The sequence below is a fragment of the Anomaloglossus baeobatrachus genome, chromosome 6 (genome assembly GCF_048569485.1).
Source record: "Anomaloglossus baeobatrachus isolate aAnoBae1 chromosome 6, aAnoBae1.hap1, whole genome shotgun sequence".
NCBI classification, from domain to species: domain Eukaryota; kingdom Metazoa; phylum Chordata; class Amphibia; order Anura; family Aromobatidae; genus Anomaloglossus; species Anomaloglossus baeobatrachus.
The window spans coordinates 272810572-272832008 of NC_134358.1; positions in this window are offsets into that span (position 1 = coordinate 272810572).

A 21437-nucleotide genomic window follows, 5' to 3' on the forward strand; every position below is an offset into this window, starting at 1 on the left:
AATCAGATACATTTTTATTGCATTTTAAAACTTTCATAAACATAACAACAAATTGTGAGGGTAGTTCTCACACATACTCCCTCCTCTACCTCTCCTCCCCCTCCCCCCACCCTCTTCCAGTCGACAGTCTCACCCCTCCACTCTCTGCATCCCTCTTTATTCACATAATGACCTGCCCTCCTTATTTCTCAGCCACTGCGATCTTTCCTTTCCTACCTATATTCTAAATATCCTATCTTTCAGCAGATCAAATGACGCTAATCCTGGAAAGTCCAACCACTTGCTCCAGATCTTCTCATATTGAGTTCTCCTTCCCCTTTTAGTATAAACATTTTTCTCCATATAAATAATATGATTCACTTTTTCAACAAATTCCTTACGTGTCGGTGCTTTTTAAGATAGCCAATACAAGGCAATTAGTTTCCTTGCTGTATACAATAATCATGCCACTGCCAGTTTCTCTTGTTCATCCGCCCCCATTTCATCCACATAGCCCAGCACACACACCAGCGGGTTTCTGGGTAGGTCCACTTGCATCACTGATTGAATTAAATTTAACACTGTGATCCAGAACCCTTGTAAACACGGGCATTCCCACAACATGTGCATGATCCCTGCTTCTTCCACAGTACATTTTGGACACTTGGAATTTGTTCTCACTCCCACTTTCTTCATCCACACGGGGGTTCTATACACTCTGTATATAACATATAATTGTGATAGCCGTTTTGCCTCGCTCAGAGATATTTTGATGACATATTGCAAAATAGATTCCCATTTCTCCTCCGCAATTTCTTCCAAGTCTTCCACCCACCTTGCATATGCCCCAATTTGTTGCCTCCCAACCGACATGGACAGAAGTCCCCCGTAGACCATCGATATACATCCTGCCGTCCCTCTCTGCGTCCCTAATATATTAATTACACTATCTGATTGTATAACAATTGGTGTTATTCTATTCTGCGATTCAAATGTGTGATGTAGCTACAGGTATTTATAAAACATACTATGTCCCAGTGGGAAGTCTTTTAGCAGTACTTCAAAAGTCTTAAATATGTTTCCATCCATCACTTGGGAGAGGTACCAGATATCAATTCTCCTCCATTGCCCAAATTCTTTAAGGGATAAAGATTCCGGAATGTTGGGGTTGTCTCACATGGGGGTATATCTAGTGAACCTGGTTACCTGTCTCATCTGTTTGATCTTACCCCATACTTTATCTATCAACTATATAGTAGGATATAATGCAGAGTGTGGACGAAACTTTCCCGCCTCCAGACTTGCCAGCAGAGGACCTTTTCCGATCACATACATTAATAATGTATGGACATTCCATCACTCCACTAGCCCAGGGGGTATACTATTGATATCTTTTGGTTACTTATATGCTCCCCCTGGATATAGTAATACTACTTTCTTACCAGTTTTAGTTAAGGGGTAGTCTGTTTCCCTCCCTGGGACCTTTTTCTCTCTCTGTCTCATCTAATTGGATTTTAACTATGTATGTCTAACTACTAACTGTCATCACATGTGATTTTTGATATTTGCACTTTTTGTAATAATAAAAACTGTATACTTTTTCACAACTATGGTACAGTAGTTTTACTGAAAAAAAACATGATAAATACCCCTTCTTGTTCACAAGTTTTTGTATGTATTCTATGGGGTCCATGTATATTACAACAAATATGAGGTCCACTCTACTTGGTCTCTGTTTTCCTTCCCCAGATTAAGCCTCGGAAAATAGAATTTATTTTATAAAACCTATTTTGTGGTAGCCATACCGGGGCGTTATGGAGCACATAGAGCAGTTGGGGCATTAGCATCATTTTAGCTAAGTTGACTCTCCCCACCACCGAAAGGTACAGTTTGGACCTTTCTTTAGTTTGAACTTAAGTAAAAGGGGGGTGAGATTAAGACATTCATAGTCAGTCAGTTTATTGGATATCATAATTCCCAGATATTTAAACTCTGACACCACCTGAACCGGAGCACAAGTCACCACTACATTGGAAGGCATTTCATCTAGTGGCATCAAAAGCGATTTGTCCCAATTTATCGTGAGCCCTGATATCCTTCCAAAGTTAGATATGACCCTCATTACCGCCTCCAAGGAACTCCCTGCATCTGCCAGAAACAATAATAAATCGTCCGCATATAAGGCCACTTTCTCCTCCACACTCCCATATCGGTAACCCACTACACCAAGATCCCGCCGCATCACCACCGCCAGTGGTTTGATAGCGATAGCAAACAACAGGGGGGACAGTGGGCACCCATGCCTTGTGCCCCTATAGAGAGAAAATCTATCTGACATGCTGCCATTTGCCCTAATTCTTGCCGTAGGAGCAGAGTACAACAGCTGCACCCACCTAATATACACTTCCCCAAACCCCATTGATCGCATCGTAGCCCATAGGTACCCCCACTCTACGCTGTCAAAAGCTTTGGCCACGTCTAGGGAGAGAATAACCCGCCTCCCCTTATTTTCTGCCAGTATCTGCATATTCAGGTACAGTCTCCTAAGGTTAGTTGCCGTGGATTTGTTGGGCATAAACCCTGCTTGATCTGGGTGTATTAGGGATGTAATGACTTTGGTGAGCCTATTTGCAAGCATCTTAGCCAGGAGCTTTACATCTACCGTCAATAGTGAAATCGGTCTGTAAGAGGCTGGAGAACCCGGGTCTTTGCCTTCTTTAGGGAGTACCACAATTATTGCCTCCTGCATAGACGGCATAAGCTCTCCTCTTTCCAGACATGAATTATATACCTTAAGCAGCACCGGCAGTAAAACCTCCCTATGTTGCTTATATACTTCAGCCGGAAACCCATCTACCCCCGGCGCCTTATCATTCGCCATATCACTCAGAGCTAGCTCTAACTCCTCTTAGTCAAATGGCTTGTCTAGTAACTCTCTAGATTCCCTTGAGAGGACTGGCACCTGAGCTCTGCCTAGAAATTCATCCACCTCCCCTGCCTCCGGGTACACCTTGACTGAGTATAGATCAGAGTAGAATGTTTCTAGTACTTTTAGGATCCCCGAGGTGTCCGTGACAACTGCCCCATCTGCTGACTGTAATTATGCAATATATGTCGATTCCCTCTGTGCTGCAGCTATCACTGATAATAGGTGACCCGCCTGTTCTCCATTCTCAAAGGACTGCATGGTTTGGAACATTTTCTTTCTCTCCGCTGCCTGTATGATCAATCTATTAACCATCTTTTGAGCTGCCTTCATCCTAGCTTTTGCCGCCGGCATGGGGTCTGATATTAAAGCATCTTCCGCCTCCCCCAATTCCTGAAACGCAAGCTGATTCTGCCTTCTTGCCTCTGACTTTACCTTAGATATACCCTTATATACAATCCCCTCAAGTACACCTTCATTGCCTCCCAAACCATTCCAATAGATGCTGATCCTTCATTGAACCTAAGGTATTCCCTTAAACTATTACTAATACCTCCCCTTCTTCCACTAATTGTAACCAAAAGTAATTTAATTTCCATAAGGGTCTATTTTGGTTTTGTTGTTCCCCCAGGTCTATTTCTGCACACAGGGGCGAATGATCTGATACCGTCCTGGGGAAGTATTTAGTACCCACTACCAAACCTTGCATTGCTTCATTGCCCAAGGCCAGATCAATGCGCTACAGGGATGAGAACGTAGCCGAATAACAGGAGTATTGATACACTTCCGGATGCCGAGTCCTCCACAGGTCAATCAGTGCCGTTTCTTTAAGTAAATTACCAAATGGTGTACAGTTACCCCCCATTTTTCGTACCTCATGTCTACCCTTGTCCCAATTTGAATTCGGAATATTATTAAAATCTCCCATTATCATAAAGGGAACTCCCGGAAAGTATGCCAAATAAATTTATCAGACTGTGAAGTAGTTTGCTGCAATATGTATAGGGATATAATTACTATGGCTCTTGTCCCCAGCCTACAGGAAATACATACATACCGCCCAACTTTATCCACGATGACCTTTACAAATTCAAACCGTGCGCCTGAACGTAATAGTATACTGGCCCCTCTGGAGTATGCAGAATATGTAGAATGATACCCCACCCTGAGCCACCTTCTATCCAGTAGATTCAGGTTCTCCGGGGTCATGTGTGTTTCCTGCAAGCAAATTAGGTCAGGTTTTTCTGTGCGTAAAAATTGAAATACTGCTTGCCTTTTGATGCTAGAGGCTAAGCCCCTAACATTCCAACTAATTAGCTTAATGCGTCCCGCCATATGATTAATTGACAAGTTCTCATTCTCCCAGAGCTCCTTAATAGGCCAAATGAGACTGTCGACCGGCCAACCCTCCCCCTACCACTCCAATATAAACACCCCCCACAACAATAAACATAGTAACACATTGTTGCCACCAGTCCCCTTTGTATCAGGGACAGAGGGCATATGTTTGCCTTGGCAAGTCTGCCAGATACCGTGTCCATCTTTTGTCGTGTTTCCTCTTTTATGACGAACAGGGCCCTATCAACCATCAATAACACCAGAACCAGGACCTCCAGAAGGAGGGGTGGACCCCGCCTGTTTGTCGTGCACGGTATCCGGCTGTCCATCTGATCAGTATTGCAGTCCTGCCATATTCTCGCAATGCCCCTTTATTTAATATTAAGGGGGAAGAACGAAAGCAAGTTACGGGAAAAAAGGGGAAAAAAAAGGGAGAAAGAAAGGGGGAGGGGAAGTGGGTAAAACAAAGAAGAGAAAGAGAAATGTAGTATAATTAGAAGACAGAGTGTGGAATAAGAGGAGCGAGAGGGGAGAAAAAGAAAAACAAAAAAATAAAGAGGGGGGAGAATAAAAATTAATTCAGTATTTACGCATTGTGAGTCCAGTATGAGTTGGAAAGTCCCTTTCCATAGCCAGGATTCCATTTCCTCCCATCCTCAGTGGTGTTTGCAGACCCCTTTCCTCTTGAGTCCATTAAATGGAGATTTAAATTTAGAATGCCGAGGTAAACAAAAAAAAATAAATATGTTTTTTAAAATTTTCAAACAGGAACTCCTCCCCGGCAACCATAGCATAGTATTTTTCCTCTACACCACTGCATGTGATGAGAGGTAGGGTGTCCCCAAAAGTCAGTCTCCAGCTTCCCTTTCATGACCCTCCCGCCGCAAGTGTTGTTCATTGCTATCCAGCCACCTTAGCGCTTCCTTAGTATCCAGGAAAAAGTGCACTATTCCTCCAGCTACCACTCTGAGTTTCGCCGGGTACATCATGGAGTATACCAGATTCAGTTGTCTCAGCCTTCTCTTGATGTCAATGAACTTGGCTCTTTGCTTTTGCACTTCTATGGAGTAATCTGGAAAAATGGATATCTTGGAGCCATTGATGATCAGGTCCGGGTGTCCTCTGGCATACTTCAGGATATTATCCCTGTCTCTGTAGTGCAGTATTTTGGCCAGGACAGGTCGCGGTGGGTGTCTAGGAGGCAGGGGACGGGTGGGAACCCTATGGGCTCTTTCCACCGCATATTGAGGGGTGAGATGCTCAGATCCAATATTACTTTTCAGCCATTTATCAAAAAATTCAGTTGGGATGTACCTTCCATTTTCTCTGGAACGCCAATTAATCTCAGGTTGTTACGCCTTGATCTATTTTCAAGGTCATCCGTTTTTGCTAGAAGTGTTGATATTTGCTGTGCCGCACGCTGCCTGTCTCTGTCAGATCCTGCCATGCGGTCCTCCATGATACTGACTCTCTGGTCGACTTCTCCTGTTATCTCTTTCACTTCATGAAGCTTGTGCCGCATGGATGCCATGCCATGTCTTCTCTCAGGCTTCCCAGCTGCAGGTTCACTTCAGTAATAGATGCTCTGCATAGCATTACTGCTTTGAGGATGTCTCTCAGTGTGGGCTATTCAGGGATATTCTGTGTGCCTGCCAACTCTCTTAGCTGTGCTGCCTGAGATCTGGGAATTGTCTCTGCCTTGCAGGCCTGAGCTCCCTCGTTGCTCTCACCCCTCCCTCCTCCTGCACTCAGCCCCATGCTGTCTGCAAGTTCCATATTCATCTGCCGCTCACCTCTCACTGTCGCTCTGTGAAGGGCACCGCTCTTCTGCCTGGCAAAATGCTCCAGCCGTGTTGCAGCCTGTCTTCTGGTCTGCTCAGCGTCTGCACCATTATCTTTTCTCTGCTCCATGCTGCCCACGGCACCATCTTGATTCTGCTCCTCCACTTCTCCCACCTGCTTTTTCGGGCCCCTCTTTGTCATATCTGTGCCAGTAAGCAATGCAATCAGGTCAGGGGGGTCAGAGGGTCGTCCAGCTGCAGCCTGTGACTTCTGAGAGTGTTTTTTGGGTTTCTTCCCTAGGGATTTTCCAGATGCTTGGCGGGAGCTACAGGATCTGCTTCCACTCACATACTGAGCTAGGCCACGCCCCCTGACACATAGTAATTTAATTGCTCTCTCTGACATCTACACAAATCTAACGTCTAGTACTCCGCAAGACAAAAGCAGCTGGTTACTTACAAGGGTAAGTGGAGTGAAGAGAGTTAATGGCTCTCTGTTCTGCCACAGGTTTCTACTGTATACAAGTATATATCAATGTAATTTTATTATATCATAATTTGTATGCATATTTTTCAACTCCAAGCTTTAAAAACATAAATTTATATCATAAATTCATATTGTATGAAGCAGATCAGGTTCTGAGTATTTGATTAATTATAGAGTGTGTGACCATAGGGATATCATCCTTTATCAGGTTGTGCAGAATAATTATACAGCTTGTTTTCCTCAAGCAAAATTTGCCAAAACGATGACAGTTTGGGTTCACTGGGTTTGGCTGGACTTTAATTAAAAGTTAAGTTCAGGTCCCAGACTTGACTTAAACTTGACCCCAGACCCAAAGTCCATATAGGTCAATGAAAACCCAACTACTGTACCCTATAATGGTTGTAAAATAGTCATAGTAAGGGCTATTGGGCTGCAAAAGGAAGGAAAATGGGGCAAATTGCCTTGCAAACAAATGGAAATAGGGAAAAAGTAAAAAAAAAATACGGACACTTTTTGATAACTAGAGCAGGTAAAGCAGACAACTGTGGGCTGCAGCTCTCATCTGTCAGCTTTACCTTGGCTAGTTATCAAAAACAGAATAGATCCCACATCGTTTTTTAATTATTTAAATAATTTAAAGAAAGGGTACTAGTTCTGCCCTATTTTTGATAACACGCCAATATAAAACAGACAGCTGGGGGCTGATATTATCAGGTTGAGAAGGGTCATGGTTATTTAGCCCTTTCTAGCTTAAAAATAGCAGCCTGCAGGAAACCCACAAGTGGAGAATCTATTAGATGCCCCAATTCTGGGGCTTTGCATGGCTCATCACAATTGTGGTGCAGAGGAAATCGGGGTCATACTTTTGGGATTGATATCAGTTGTGAATTGACAGCTTACATCAAGCCCATGGGTTACTAATTGAGAAGTGTCATCCAGACTTCCTCATTACTAACCCAGCAAGTGTAGACTTAAAAAACCATACACACACATACACTAGAAACTTCCAATCTTACTGCCAGTTTCCAGAAGAAATAAAAGCCCTTTCTCAAAGTCCGCATCTTTCAAAAAAATCCATAATTTTTAGGCCATTTGCACATCTTAAGTATTTGGTGAGTTTTTTATTTCAGTATTTTTAAGCCAAAAACAGGAGTTTGAAAAAAATTTAAAAGTGGTGCAATATTTCTATTATATTTTTCCTCATAAAGCAGACAGCTGGGGACTCATAATATCAGGAGAATCTATTAGATGCACCAATTCTGGCGCTTTTCATGGCTCATCCCAATTGCTGTGCGGAGGAAATTGGGGTAATAATTTTGGGATTGATATCAGTTGTGAATTAAGTATTTGGTGAGTTTTTTATTTCACTATTTTTAAGCCAAAAACAGGAGTGGTAAAAAATTTAGAAGTGGCGCAATATTTCTATTATACTTTTCCTCTGATTGTTCCACTTGTTTTTAGCTGACAAATACTGAGTTAAAAAAGTCACCAAATACATGTACGCGTGGCTTTATTTAAGAAAATGCTCCATTGCATGAATTGAAATATGACAATACAGCAAATGCCTTAAAGATGAAAAAATATTATCATGGCTCCTTCTTAACCTGATCTACAGTAAGCCCTATTGAGTAATGAGCCAGTACAACTCTCTAAACAGTGTCTGGGAGGCTGTGATTGCTTCAGTAAAAAATGTTGATCATCATCAGATTAAGAAACTGAGAGACTCCATGGATAGAAGGTTTGTGACTGCTATTGAAAAAAAGCATGGCTATATTGGTTACTGATAAAGATAAGCAAACCTGAACTGTAAAATTCGGGTGCTGTACATATACTAACCACTTCATTGAGGGTGCTTGAATACGCACGATGCTAGGCCGATTGCTAGCCACTTGCAGTCGCTAAATAGCGCTCCTTGGGGGTAAAAATGTTTTCACATACAGTTTGCCCCCCCCAAAAAAAACCTGCACCCTCTCTCTAGAAGTGCTCTGGTGGCTGGCTGTATCTGGGCAGAGAGATGAATTGCACAATCATTGACTTCCATTGGAGCTGAGGTCAAGTCTTGTCCCAAACTGAACTTTCTCTAAGGGGTACTTTGCACGTTGCGACATCGCTACTGCGATATCGTCGGGGTCAAATAGAAAGTGACGTACATCCGGCGCCAGTAACGACGTCGCAACGTGTAAAGCCTAGGAGAAAAAATGAACGAGCGTGAAACAGTCAAAAATCGGTGATCTGTGTCACGTCGTTCATTTTCATAATGTCGGTGCATCCGCAGGTATGATGTTGTTCGTCGTTCCTGCAGCTCCACAAATCGCTGTGTGTGAAGACACAGGAGCGACACACATCTCCTTACCTGCGCCCGTCGTCCACCGGCAATGCGGAAGGGAGAAGGTGGATGGGATGTTTACATCTCGCTCATCTCCGCCCCTCCGCTTCTATTGGCCGGCCGATTAGTGATGTCAAGGTGACGTCGCTGTGACGCCGAACGCACATGGAGGGATTCTTCGGCAGTCGAAGTGACGTCGCCGACCAGGTAAGTGCATGTGAAGCTGCCGTAATGATAATGTTCGCTACGGCAGCTATCACAAGATATCGCATGTGCGAGAGGGGCAAGTACTATCGTGCTCGGCATCGCTATCATCAGCTAGCGATGTCGCAGCGTGCAAAGTACCCCTTAGTCTGGCTGAACCTGGCAAACCTAAACATACATGAGTTCACTCATCTTTAGTTAGTGATATATTTTTTTAAGTGTCAGAAATGTATTTTTGTACATTTTAAGTTGTTTGGTAGTTAGTATCACATTACCAGATAAAAAATATACAATTGAAATGGGAGAAATTACATTTTTCTTTTAGTTGCAGAATAACAGCTATTTCTAATCCAACAATTATGTATCAATAGATCTCCTAAATTTAAAAAATTACTTTCTTAAATATTCAGGTATATTAACCTTGTGGATTGACTGACTGCACTGTAGTTGTTAAAAAAAAAAAATCAATTCTCAAAAATACTAATTGCCTAAAAATTCTTCCCACAGTGCATGTACAAATATATACACCCTTGTCAGTATTGAAATTGCCCTATCACAAAGGTGATATCTCAGAATTATAACATCACAAAATTGATAAACATGTTAATGTCATGCACATGATGAAAAAATTCAAACAAACTTTTCAAAACATGTTAATTTATTTAGTACTGTGTATAGGAGAAGAGGAAAAACAGTGGACAAATGTTGCAAAATATAAAAAAAATTGTTGTTATATCCAATTGATAAAGGTGAGATAAAAGTTAAGACAGAACCATAGTGATGTGTTGATGAAGCGTGAAGCTGGACATCCTGATGGAGGTGGACTATACTGGTTGCCTCCAAGCGGATGTTTTCAAGAAGCTGAAGCCCATTAATGTGTTGCTTCACGCTTCATCAACACATTAGTAGAGCACTGTTAAGGCCATCCCAGTTGGTCAATTCCTCAGGATGAAGCGGATCTGCTCCACTTCTGAGAATTTTTGTTTACAGGCAGAGGACTAACTTTGTTATAAATGCACGTATACTATTAGATAGCAGTGGTCATTTCCTTTATCCATGTGATCTGGCCTATGATGCACTGTACACCTTTGCTGTATTTCCCCATATGTCTGCAGCATGTGGAGGTGTCACTATGGTGATGTGCGCATGGCTGGGAGCCATTGTGACACTTCACCGCTCCCCGTCATGTGCACTGTACTGGACGCTATCCGGAGGTTGTATCAGATGGCCAGGGCAACTGTGCATGCACCATTTACGTTATCGTGGCCTGCCTCCTTACATCATGTGACCTGTGGCTGCTGGGATTAAAGGTTCTTGCAGCTCACAAGTGCATACTCCAGTCTGAAGAAGAGTGTTTATCATGCAAACGCATGTAATTGGTGGGAATCTTTTACCCCTGGTCACTGCTGGCAGTTTACCTGCACTCAGTTACATTTCTGACATTGGTATGTTCTTTTGATTTTGTAATTTCTCAGTGTTGACTGTTTATACCCTGTGTATTATGTAGCCATAGCACCAATACTTTTATCTTATGATGTAAGTCATCTCTGTATACTTGTCTCTAAATTGAACATATCCAACTGTCAGTTGCTGTGTTTGGTCACCAGCAGTGGTGCTGTATTATCTTTTATCTAACTTTTATCAATTAGATATAATAAAATGTTTTTTGATATTTTGCAACATTTGTTCACTGTTTCTCCTTTTCTCCTATGATTGCTATATACATATTATCTGTCTATATGGATTTTTTTTTAGTATTGATTATGTACACCACGTGTAGCAATACATGTACAGTATGTCCTCCCTTTGGTATACTATCAATTAAGTTATTCATAGTTGCCTGAGCAATGTTCTGTCTCACTGAATGCACTTGGTCACCCGAAAAAATAAAGATTAAGAGAATAAGCTTAAAGGGGTATTCCCATCTCAAAGATTCTATTTCAATATTTAGTGAGTGTAATAATATAATTATTATAAAATACCTTAATTAGAAATGTAGTAAAGTTTTCCCGATTGAGTCTTGTCTCTTACGTCATGTGATTACGTCATTAAAACTTAAACTCACAGATCGTTAGTCCTGATTTCTAAATTGTTTCTAACATCACCACTGATTTTATTGCCCATTTAAACAAATGACCAAGTTTGACAGAAAATATGTGTGCCATCTTATCATACAAATGAGATTCACTGAAAATTTGTGATTTATATGTATGCTTTCAATGAGCAGAAACATTCTAAGAGCATCATTTGTCAGGCACATTTCATTTGGGAACATCCCTGTTTTACTCATCTATGCAGTCAGTTACTCTTAAAGTTGTCCACTACTAGGATAACCCCTTCACAGTCTGATTGCCTCTGTTAAAATAACAATGCTTATACTCACCTCTAGTGACGGTACTATTCCCACAATGTCAGCACTCATTCTTCCGGAGCTTACGTGAGGTTAAGGGTACCTTCACACTTAGCGATGCAGCAGCGATCCGACCAGCGATCTGACCTGGTCAGGATCACTGCTGCATCGCTACATGGTCGCTGGTGAGCTGTCAAACAGGCAGATCTCACCAGTGACCAGTGAACAGCCCCCAGCCAGCAGCGACGTGCAAGCGACGCTGCGCTTGCACGGAGCCGCCGTCTGGAAGCTGTGGAGACTGGTAACTAAGGTAAACATCGGGTATGGTTACCCGATGTTTACCTTAGTTACCAGCGCACACCGCTTAGCTGTGTGTGCAGGGAGCAGGGAGCCGCGCACACTGAGCGCTGGCTCCTTGCTCTCCTAGCTACAGTACACATCGGGTTAATTAACCTGATGTGTAATGCAGCTACATGTGCAGAGAGCAGGGAGCCGCGCACACTGCTTAGCGCTGGCTCCTTGCTCTCCTAGCTGCTGTACACATCGGGTTAATTAACCCGATGTGTACAGCAGCTACATGTGCAGAGAGCCGGAGCCGGCAGCACAGGCAGCGTGAGAGCTGCAGAGGCTGGTAACTAAGGTAAATATCGGGTAACCACCTTGGTTACCCGATGTTTATCTTGGTTACAAGCTTACCTCAGCTGTCAGACGCCGGCTCCTGCTCCCTGCTCGCTTCATTTGTCGCTCTCTCGCTGTCACACACAGCGATCTGTGTGTCACAGTGGGAGAGCGCCTTTGAAGAAAACGAACCAGGGCTGTGTGTAACGAGCAGCGATCTCGCAGCAGGGGCCAGATCGCTGCTCATTGTCACACACAGCGAGATCGCTAATGAGGTCACTGCTGCGTCACAAAAAGCATGACTCAGCAGCGATCTCGGCAGTGAGCTCGCTGTGTGTGAAGCACCCCTAAGTTACAAGAACCCTTCATTCAATCAGCGCTAGCTTCACTGTCCCCACCTTTGGAGGAATTAAACATCAAGAAGAAGTCAGAGCTGTGGCTGGCTGCTCATTTGCAATTGATGATTGATACATCTGAAGACTGGGGGAATTAAGATGGTGCTGATTTGATGCAGGGCTCACATGACATACTATAACAACCTCATATGAGCCCCAGGAGATTGAGTGCCAACATTGCAGGAAAGCGCTGATACCAGAGGTGAGAATAGGTGTTTTTATTTTAAATGGAACCAATCAGGTCCCCTATGCCCTCCAACCCAGCAGCATTCATTGCTGTATGTCCAAATTCCCTGCCTAATTATCCCTGTATAATGTTATTCACTAATATGAAAGTTTTAAAAAACTTCTTATAAACTTTGTTTTTCGTATGCTAATTAGTGGGGTTGTTTCCTCTAACTTGTCAGCACTCTTTCCATGTTATCACGCCCCTGTGGGTGTGACATCATGATTTCCATGAGATGGTGTCACTGCCAGGTCCAGGAAATATTGCGCATGTGCGCAGCTCATTTTGGCAGTGTGCCTTTGAAGCTGGGTGTATGCTTCCAAGCTTCATTAGACACACTGCACATGACTAGAGATGAGCGAACCGATCGCGGTTCGGCTCGAGGGCGGTTCACCGAACGGAGCTCCCGTTCGAGTTCGGTTCGTCGAACGTTCGACGAACTGAACTCGAACCAATAGGCTATAATGGGAGGCAATCACAAACACATAAAAATCCATTATAAATGTACACATACAGTAAATAAACATTGCCATAACACTTACCGGTCCCCGCGATCCCTCCTGCACTCTGTCTCCTGCCGCTATTCCATCTGATGATCACTGAATCCTCCCGGTGACCGGCACTGCCAGCAGAGAAGCAGGACCTATCGTGACATCAAAATAGCCATGTGACCAGTCACGTGGCTATTATCTCATTGGCTACAGACTGGTCACATGACTATGACGCGTCATGTAGGACCTGCGAGTGCATCTCTCTGGTACTCGGTGCACATTTGTGTATCGCCGTGTACCGGCGATATGCTCTAGCACACGGTCGACTCCCTGTTCCATTAGGGACCAGCTGACACAGCCGGTCATTAACGGAGATCACCGTTGCCATAGCAACGCAGTTAGCGGTGACGTCACCGCTAACCGCGGCTCCGGGAGCACCGTTGCTATGGTAACGCGTCTGTCAGCGTTACCGCTGTTACCGCTAGCAGCACTGATCACTCACGAAGTGAAGGATGCATGCTGCTTCCCAATTGTAGTGAGGATTGTAGTGAGGATGAGGTGCCCCAGCTCATCAAGTGATGAGCTGGGACACCTCATCCTCACTACAATCCTCACTACAATCCTGAAGTGCAGTTTCTTCAAATTCATTTAAAGGCACTTGGAACACTGAAATTGCTGCTTATAATTTAAGCCTCTATTAAAAACCTCTTATCAGCGCTGGTTTATTGGGGATTTATTGGGCTGACAGGGGGTAATAAAGATGGAGTCTCTAATGTGTCTGTGTATTTATTTCTATTAAAGTATTTTTTCTCTGTCTAGTGTCTTTTTTTAACCCTTTATTGGAGATTCTTAATGGCCGGGTCAAACGTGCCTGACATTAAGAATAGAGATGAGCGAACTGGTCCCGGTTCGGCTCGAGGCCGGTTCGCCGAACGGGGGTCCCGTTCGAGTTCGGTTCGTCGAACGTTCGACGAACCGAACTCGAACCAATAGGCTATAATGGGAGGCAATCACAAACACATAAAAATGCATGATAAATGTACACAAACAGTTAATAAACATTGCCATAACACTTACCGGTCCTCGCGATCCCTTCTGCACTCTGTCTCCTGCCGCTATTCCATCCGATGATCGCTGAATCCTCCCGGTGACCTGCACTGCCAGCAGAGATGCAGGACCTATCGTGACGTCAAAATAGCCATGTGACCAGTCATGTGGCTATTATCTCATTGGCTACAGACTGGTCACATGACTATGACACGTCATGTAGGACCTGCGAGTGCATCTCTCCGGTACACGGTGCACATATGTGTATCGCCGTGTACCGGCGACATGCTCTAGCACACGGTCGACTCCCCGTTCCGTTAGGGACCGGCTGATACAGCCGGTCATTAACGGAGATCACCGTTGCCATAGCAACGCAGTTAGCGGTGACGTCACCGCTAACCGCGGCTCCGAGAGCACCGTTGCTATGGTAACGCGTCTGTCAGCGTTACCGCTAGCAGCCAGCAGTGATCACTCACGGAGTGAAGGCTGCACGCTGCTTCCCGATTGTAGTGATTATTGTAGTGAGGATGGAGGTTCCCCAGCCCCAAGTGATGAGCTGGTGAATCTCATCCTCACTACAATCGTCACTACTACTACACTAGAAAGAAAGAAGACAGAAGAGCAGGATCGTGGAGGGCTGACAGGGGGTAATAAAGATGGAGTCTCTAATGTGTCTGTGTATTTATTTCTATTAAAGTATTTTTTCTCTGTGTGGTGTCTTTTTTTTAACCCTTTATTGGAGATTCTTAATGGCCGGGTCAAACGTGCCTGACATTAAGAATCTCTGGCTTAATACTGGCTGGTAAAACAAAGCCAGTATTAACTCATGATTACCCAACAAGCCACCCGGCTCCAGGGCTGTTGGAAGAGTTGGATACAGCGCCAGATGATGGCGCTTCTATGAGAGCGCCATTTTCTGGGACGGCTGCGGACTGAAATTCGCAGCAGAGGCGCCCAGAAACCTCGGGCTAACCTGTGCTGCGGATTCCAATCCCCAGCTGCCTAGTTGTACCTGGCTGGACACAAAAATGGGGCGAAGCCCACATCATTTGTTTTTTAATTATTTCATGAAATAAGTGAAATAATTAAAAAAACGGGCTTCCCTATATTTTTGGTTCCCAGCCGGGTACAAATAGGCAACTGGGGGTTGGAGGCAGCCCGTGGCTGCCTGCTGTACCTGGCTAGCATACAAAAATATGGCGAAGCCCACGTCATTTTTTTGGTGGGCAAAAAACTTCTGCATACAGTCCTGGATGGAGTATGCTGAGCCTTGTAGTTCTGCAGCTGCTGTCTGCTCTTCTCCATACAGACAGACAGCAGCTGCAGAACTACAAGGCTCAGCATACTCCATCCAGGACTGTATGCAGAAGTTTTTTGCCCCCTGAAAAAATTATGTGGGCTTCGCCATATTTTTGTATGCTAGCCAGGTACAGCAGGCAGGTACGGCTGCCCCCAACCCCCAGTTGCCTATTTGTACCCGGCTGGGAACCAAAAATAAAGGGAAGCCCTTTTTTTATTATTTCATGAATTTCATGAAATAATTAGAAAACAAATGACGTAGGCTTTGCCCCATTTTTGTGTCCAGCCAGGTACAACTAGGCAGCTGGGGATTGGAATCCGCAGCACAGGTTGGCCTGAGCTTTCTGGGCCCCACTGCTGCGAATTGCAGTCTGCAGCCACCTCAGAAAATGGCATTTTCATAGAAGCGCCATCTTCTGGCGCTATATCCAACTCTTCCAGCACCTGCCTGCTATACCTGGCTAGCATACAAAAATATGGCGAAGCTCACGTCCTTTTTTTGTAGTTTTTTGGCAAAAAAAATAAAAAATGCTTCCCTGGATTTTCCATTGCCAGTGAAGGTAACACCAAGCAGTGGGGGTTAGCAGCCAGTAGCTGCTTGGATTACCCTTAGCTAGCAATACAAAAAATGCAGCGGGAGCCCATATATATTTTTTTAATTATTTATTTAAATAACTAAAAACAAAATGGGCTTCCCTGTATTTTGATTGCTGGACATCACAGTGCTGTAAAAATAAATCTTTAAAAAAATGACGTAGCGCTCCGCGGTATTTTTGATTCTCAGCGCAGATAAAGCAGACAGCTATGGGTTGCCACCCCCATCTGCCTGCCGTTACCTTGGCTGTCAATCAAAATACAGGGAAGCCCGTTAATTTTTTCTATTTAAAAAATAGTTAAAAAAAAAATGACGTTGGGTCCCCCCATTTTTGATAGCCAGCTAGGGTAAAGCAGACGGCTGTAGCCTGAAAACCACAGCTGGCAGCTTTACCGTGGTTGGGGATCCAATGTGGAGGTCCCCTCAGGCTCTTTTTTATAATTATTTTATAAATATTAATAATTACACAATAAAAGTAGGGTCCCCCCCAAATTGGATCACCAGCCAAGGTAAAGCGGACAGCTGTGGTCTGGTATTCTCAGGGTGGGAAGGTCCATAGTTATTGGGCCTTCACAGCCTAAAAATAGCAGGCCGCAGGCACCCCAGACGTGGCGCATCCACTAGATGCGCCAATCCTGGCGCTTCACCCCAGCTCATCTCGTGCCCTGGTGCAGTGGCAAACGGGGTAATAAATCGGGTTGATACTAGCTGTAAAGTCACCTGAGATCAAGCCCAGCAGTTTGTGATGTCATGGCGTCTATTAGATACCCAACATCATAAACTGTCAGTACTAACAAAAACAAAAAATCGACAAAAGAAATTTATTTGAAAAATCAGTCCCCAAAACATTTCCTCTTTCACCAATTTATTGTAAGAAAAAAAATAAAGGGGTCCCACGACGACTCTGGACCGTCTAGAATATGGGGGGGAGACACTCAGGGAACGTATCCCCCATTTTCTAGGAGTGCAGACCCTTCATGTGAGGAGTGTGGGTGCAATGAATCTGCACTCACTCTCCCCGGGTCCACAGCAGCAGAGTCCATGTCGTAATGGTTGCTACCAAAGCTGCAATGCCCTGCTCATGAGGTAAGGGCATGCCTAATCAGGAGAACTACTGTAGAGGAAACTCTGCTCACTGGTATATAGGTGCTCAGAGGTAATAATAGATAAAATTAGTGAGTAACCTCGGCACTCTAAATCTCCCAGACTAAGTCAGTAAGTCACAATGGATAGTAATGCAAAATCACTCTTTATTGGTCCATATTAAGAAAAAAAATTTTTTCATAAGCATATATGTTTTTGTCCAAAACAAGTTACAAATGACGTTTCGGCCTGAGCCTTCGTCAGATTGGACTTATCTGCATGTAATCATGAAAAATGACAATAATCAGTATCACATAAGAGTGAGAGAACAATAACATAAACTCGAACAATGTAGAGGTACAATTGGGATGCAGGAAAAAAAATTGCAACACAGCAAGAAATAAAACACATGATACAAATGTCATAATACAGTACAAGGACAATATAGTAATGAAAAATATGGGGTCAGAGTAGACTTAGACAGCTCTGGTACGAAAGAGATGTCAATCATAAAGTAACATGTGCAGTAGGTGTAGAGCTACAGTATGCATGGCAGAGCTAATGGGTAGACCGACCATAGAAAAAGAACGGAGAAAAAATGGAGAAAAAGTGGAGAAAAAGTGGAGCATAAGAGGAGAAAAAGTGGAGAAAAAGTGGAGAAAAAGTGGAGAAAAAAGTGTAGAAAAAGTGGAGAAAAAGTGGAGAAAAAGTGGAGAAAAAGTGGAGAAAAAGTGGAGCATAAGAGGAGAAAAAGTGGAGAAAAAAGTGGAGCATAAGAGGAGAAAAAGTGGAGAAAAAGTGGAGAAAAAGTGGAGCATAAGAGGAGAAAAATTGGAGAAAAAAGTGGAGAAAAAGTGGAGAAAAAGTGGAGCATAAGAGGAGAAAAAGTGGAGAAAAAGTGGAGAAAAAGTGGAGCATAAGAGGAGAAAAAGTGGAGAAAAAAGTGGAGAAAAAGTGGAGAAAAAGTGGAGAAAAAGTGGAGCATAAGAGGAGAAAAAGTGGAGAAAAAAGTGGAGAAAAAAGTGGAGAAAAAGTGGAGCATAAGAGGAGAAAAAGTGGAGAAAAAGTGGAGAAAAAGTGGAGATAAAGTGGAGCATAAGAGGAGAAAAAGTGGAGAAAAAAGTGGAGAAAAAGTGGAGCATAAGAAGAGAAAAAGTGGAGAAAAAAGTGGAGAAAAAGTGGAGAAAAAGTGGAGAAAAAGTGGAGAAAAAGTGGAGAAAAAAATGGAGAAAAGTGGAGAAAAAGTGGAGAAAAAGTGGAGATTAAGAGGAGAAAAAGTGGAGAAAAAGTGGAGCATAAGAGGAGAAAAAGTGGAGAAAAAGTGGAGAAAAAGTGGAGAAAAAGTGGAGAAAAAGTGGAGCATAAGAGGAGAAAAAGTGGAGAAAAAAGTGGAGAAAAAGTGGAGCATAAGAGGAGAAAAAGTGGAGAAAAAGTGGAGAAAAAGTGGAGAAAAAGTGGAGCATAAGAGGAGAAAAAGTGGAGAAAAAGTGGAGCATAAGAGGAGAAAAAGTGGAGAAAAAGTGGAGAAAAAGTGGAGCATAAGAGGAGAAAAAGTGGAGAAAAAGTGGAGAAAAAGTGGAGCATAAGAGGAGAAAAAGTGGAGATTAAGAGGAGAAAAAGTGGAGAAAAAGTGGAGCATAAGAGGAGAAAAAGTGGAGAAAAAGTGGAGAAAAAGTGGAGAAAAAGTGGAGCATAAGAGGAGAAAAAGTGGAGAAAAAAGTGGAGAAAAAGTGGAGAAAAAGTGGAGAAAAAGTGGAGATTAAGAGGAGAAAAAGTGGAGAAAAAGTGGAGCATAAGAGGAGAAAAAGTGGAGAAAAAAGTGGAGAAAAAAGTGGAGAAAAAGTGGAGAAAAAAATGGAGAAAAAGTGGAGCACCCTTTGGTACCTTTCATGTGGCACTAAGGGGTGCTTAGCTTTGTATTTAGCCAAAAAAATGAAAAAAAAAATGACTTAGGGTTCCCCCTAGTTTTGTAGCCAGCTAGGGTAAAGCAGACGGCTGCAGCCTGCAAACCACAGCTGGCAACCTCACCTTGGCTGGTAATCCAAAACTGAGGGCACCCCACGCTGTTATTTTAAATTAAATAAATAATTAAAAAAAAAAACACGTAGGGGTCCCCCAAAATTGGATCACCAGCCAAGGTAAAGCAGACAGCTGGGGCCTGATATTCTCAGACTAGGGAGGTCCATGGTTATTGGAATCTCCCCAGCCTAAAAATAGCAGGCCGCAGCCGCCCCAGAAGTGGCGCATCCATTAGATGCGCCAATCCTGGTGCTTCGCCCCAGCTCATCCCGCGCCCTGGTGCGGTGGCAAACGGGGTAATATATGGGGTTAATACCAGATGTGTAATGTCACCTGGCATCAAGCCCTGGGGTTGGTGAGGTCAGGCGTCTATCAGATACCCGACATCACCAACCCAGTCAGTAATAAATAAAAATAGACGACAAACACATTTTTATTTGAAAAAACACTCCCCAAAACATTCCCTCTTTAACCAATTTATTAGATTGAAAAACAAATCCAGGTCTGCTGTAATCCAAGGGGTTGCCATGACGATCCACACTGTCCCAGTCAATGAAGAGCAGGATGCTCCCCATTGGCTGGGAGAGCAATGCAGTGACCTGAGCTAACATCAATGGGTCAGCCCAGGTCACTGCAGGGGGGTGACAAGTGCTGCTGTCAGCGAGGTACATTACCTGCGCTGATCTCCAGCACTGCCGACAGCCCCTGTCACTGAGGTCAATGACCGGCGCCTTCACATCAAGTATCGCGAGAGGTCCGTGACGTCACCGCCAGTGTCAGTCTCGGGTCGGAAGCGATAGGTGATGTGACAAGCGGCGGCCATGGAGGACAGTGACAGCGCTGAGGTCGGGATGGCGGGACTTCATCACCGCAGGTAAGCCGAGCGGGGGGGGGTGCGTGTGTGAGAGTGTGTGTGTGTGTGCGTGTGTGTATATGTATGTATACATGCCGCGGGCAGGAGGGGGCGGAGTGAGCTGAGCGGGAAGTGTGGGCTTCCTGCACGTAACTAAGATAAACATCGGGTTACTAACCAAAGCGCTTTGCTTGGATACCCGATGTTTATCTTGGTTACCAGCTTGTGGCAGGCTGCCAGCGATGGCTCCTGCACACTGTAGCTGTAAAAAGCCCTGCTTTTTGCTGCTAGAACCGTTCTCGAACGTATCTAGAACTATCGAGCTTTTGCAAAAAGCTCGAGTTCTAGTTCGATCTCGAACAGCCCCAAAAATCACTCGAGCTTAGAACTGGAGAACCTCGAACCGCGAACCGCGCTCAACTCTAATTAAGAATCTCTGGCTTAATACTGGCTAGTAAAACAAAGCCAGTATTAACTCATGATTACCCAACAAGCCACCCGGCTCCAGGGCTGTTGGAAGAGTTGGATACAGCGCCAGATGATGGCGCTTCTATGAGAGCGCCATTTTCTGGGACGGCTGTGGACTGAAATTCGCAGCAGAGGCGCCCAGAAACCTCGGGCTAACCTGTGCTGCGGATTCCAATCCCCAGCTGCCTAGTTGTACCTGGCTGGACACAAAAATGGGGCGAAGCCCACATCATTTGTTTTTTAATTATTTCATGAAATAAGTGAAATAATTAAAAAAACGGGCTTCCCTATATTTTTGGTTCCCAGCCGGGTACAAATAGGCAACTGGGGGTTGGAGGCAGCCCGTGGCTGCCTGCTGTACCTGGCTAGCTTACAAAAATATGGCGAAGCCCACGTCATTTTTTTGGTGGGCAAAAAAATTCTGCATACAGTCCTGGATGGAGTATGCTGAGCCTTGTAGTTCTGCAGCTGCTGTCTGCTCTTCTCCATACAGACAGACAGCAGCTGCAGAACTACAAGGCTCAGCATACTCCACCCAGGACTGTATGCAGAAGTTTTTTGCCCCCTGAAAAAATTATGTGGGCTTCGCCATAATTTTGTATGCTAGCCGGGTACAGCAGGCAGGTACGTCTGCCTTCAACCTCCAGTTGCCTATTTGTACCCGGCTGGGAACCAAAAATAAAGGGAAGCCCTTTTTTTGTTATTTCATGAATTTCATGAAATAATTAGAAAACAAATGACGTAGGCTTCGCCCCATTTTTGTTTCCAGCCAGGTACAACTAGGCAGCTGGGGATTGGAATCCGCAGCACAGGTTGGCCTGAGCTTTCTGGGCCCCACTGCTGCAAATTGCAGTCTGCAGCCGCCTCAGAAAATGGCATTTACATAGAAGCGCCATCTTCTGGCGCTGTATCCAACTCTTCCAGCACCTGCCTGCTATACCTGGCTAGCATA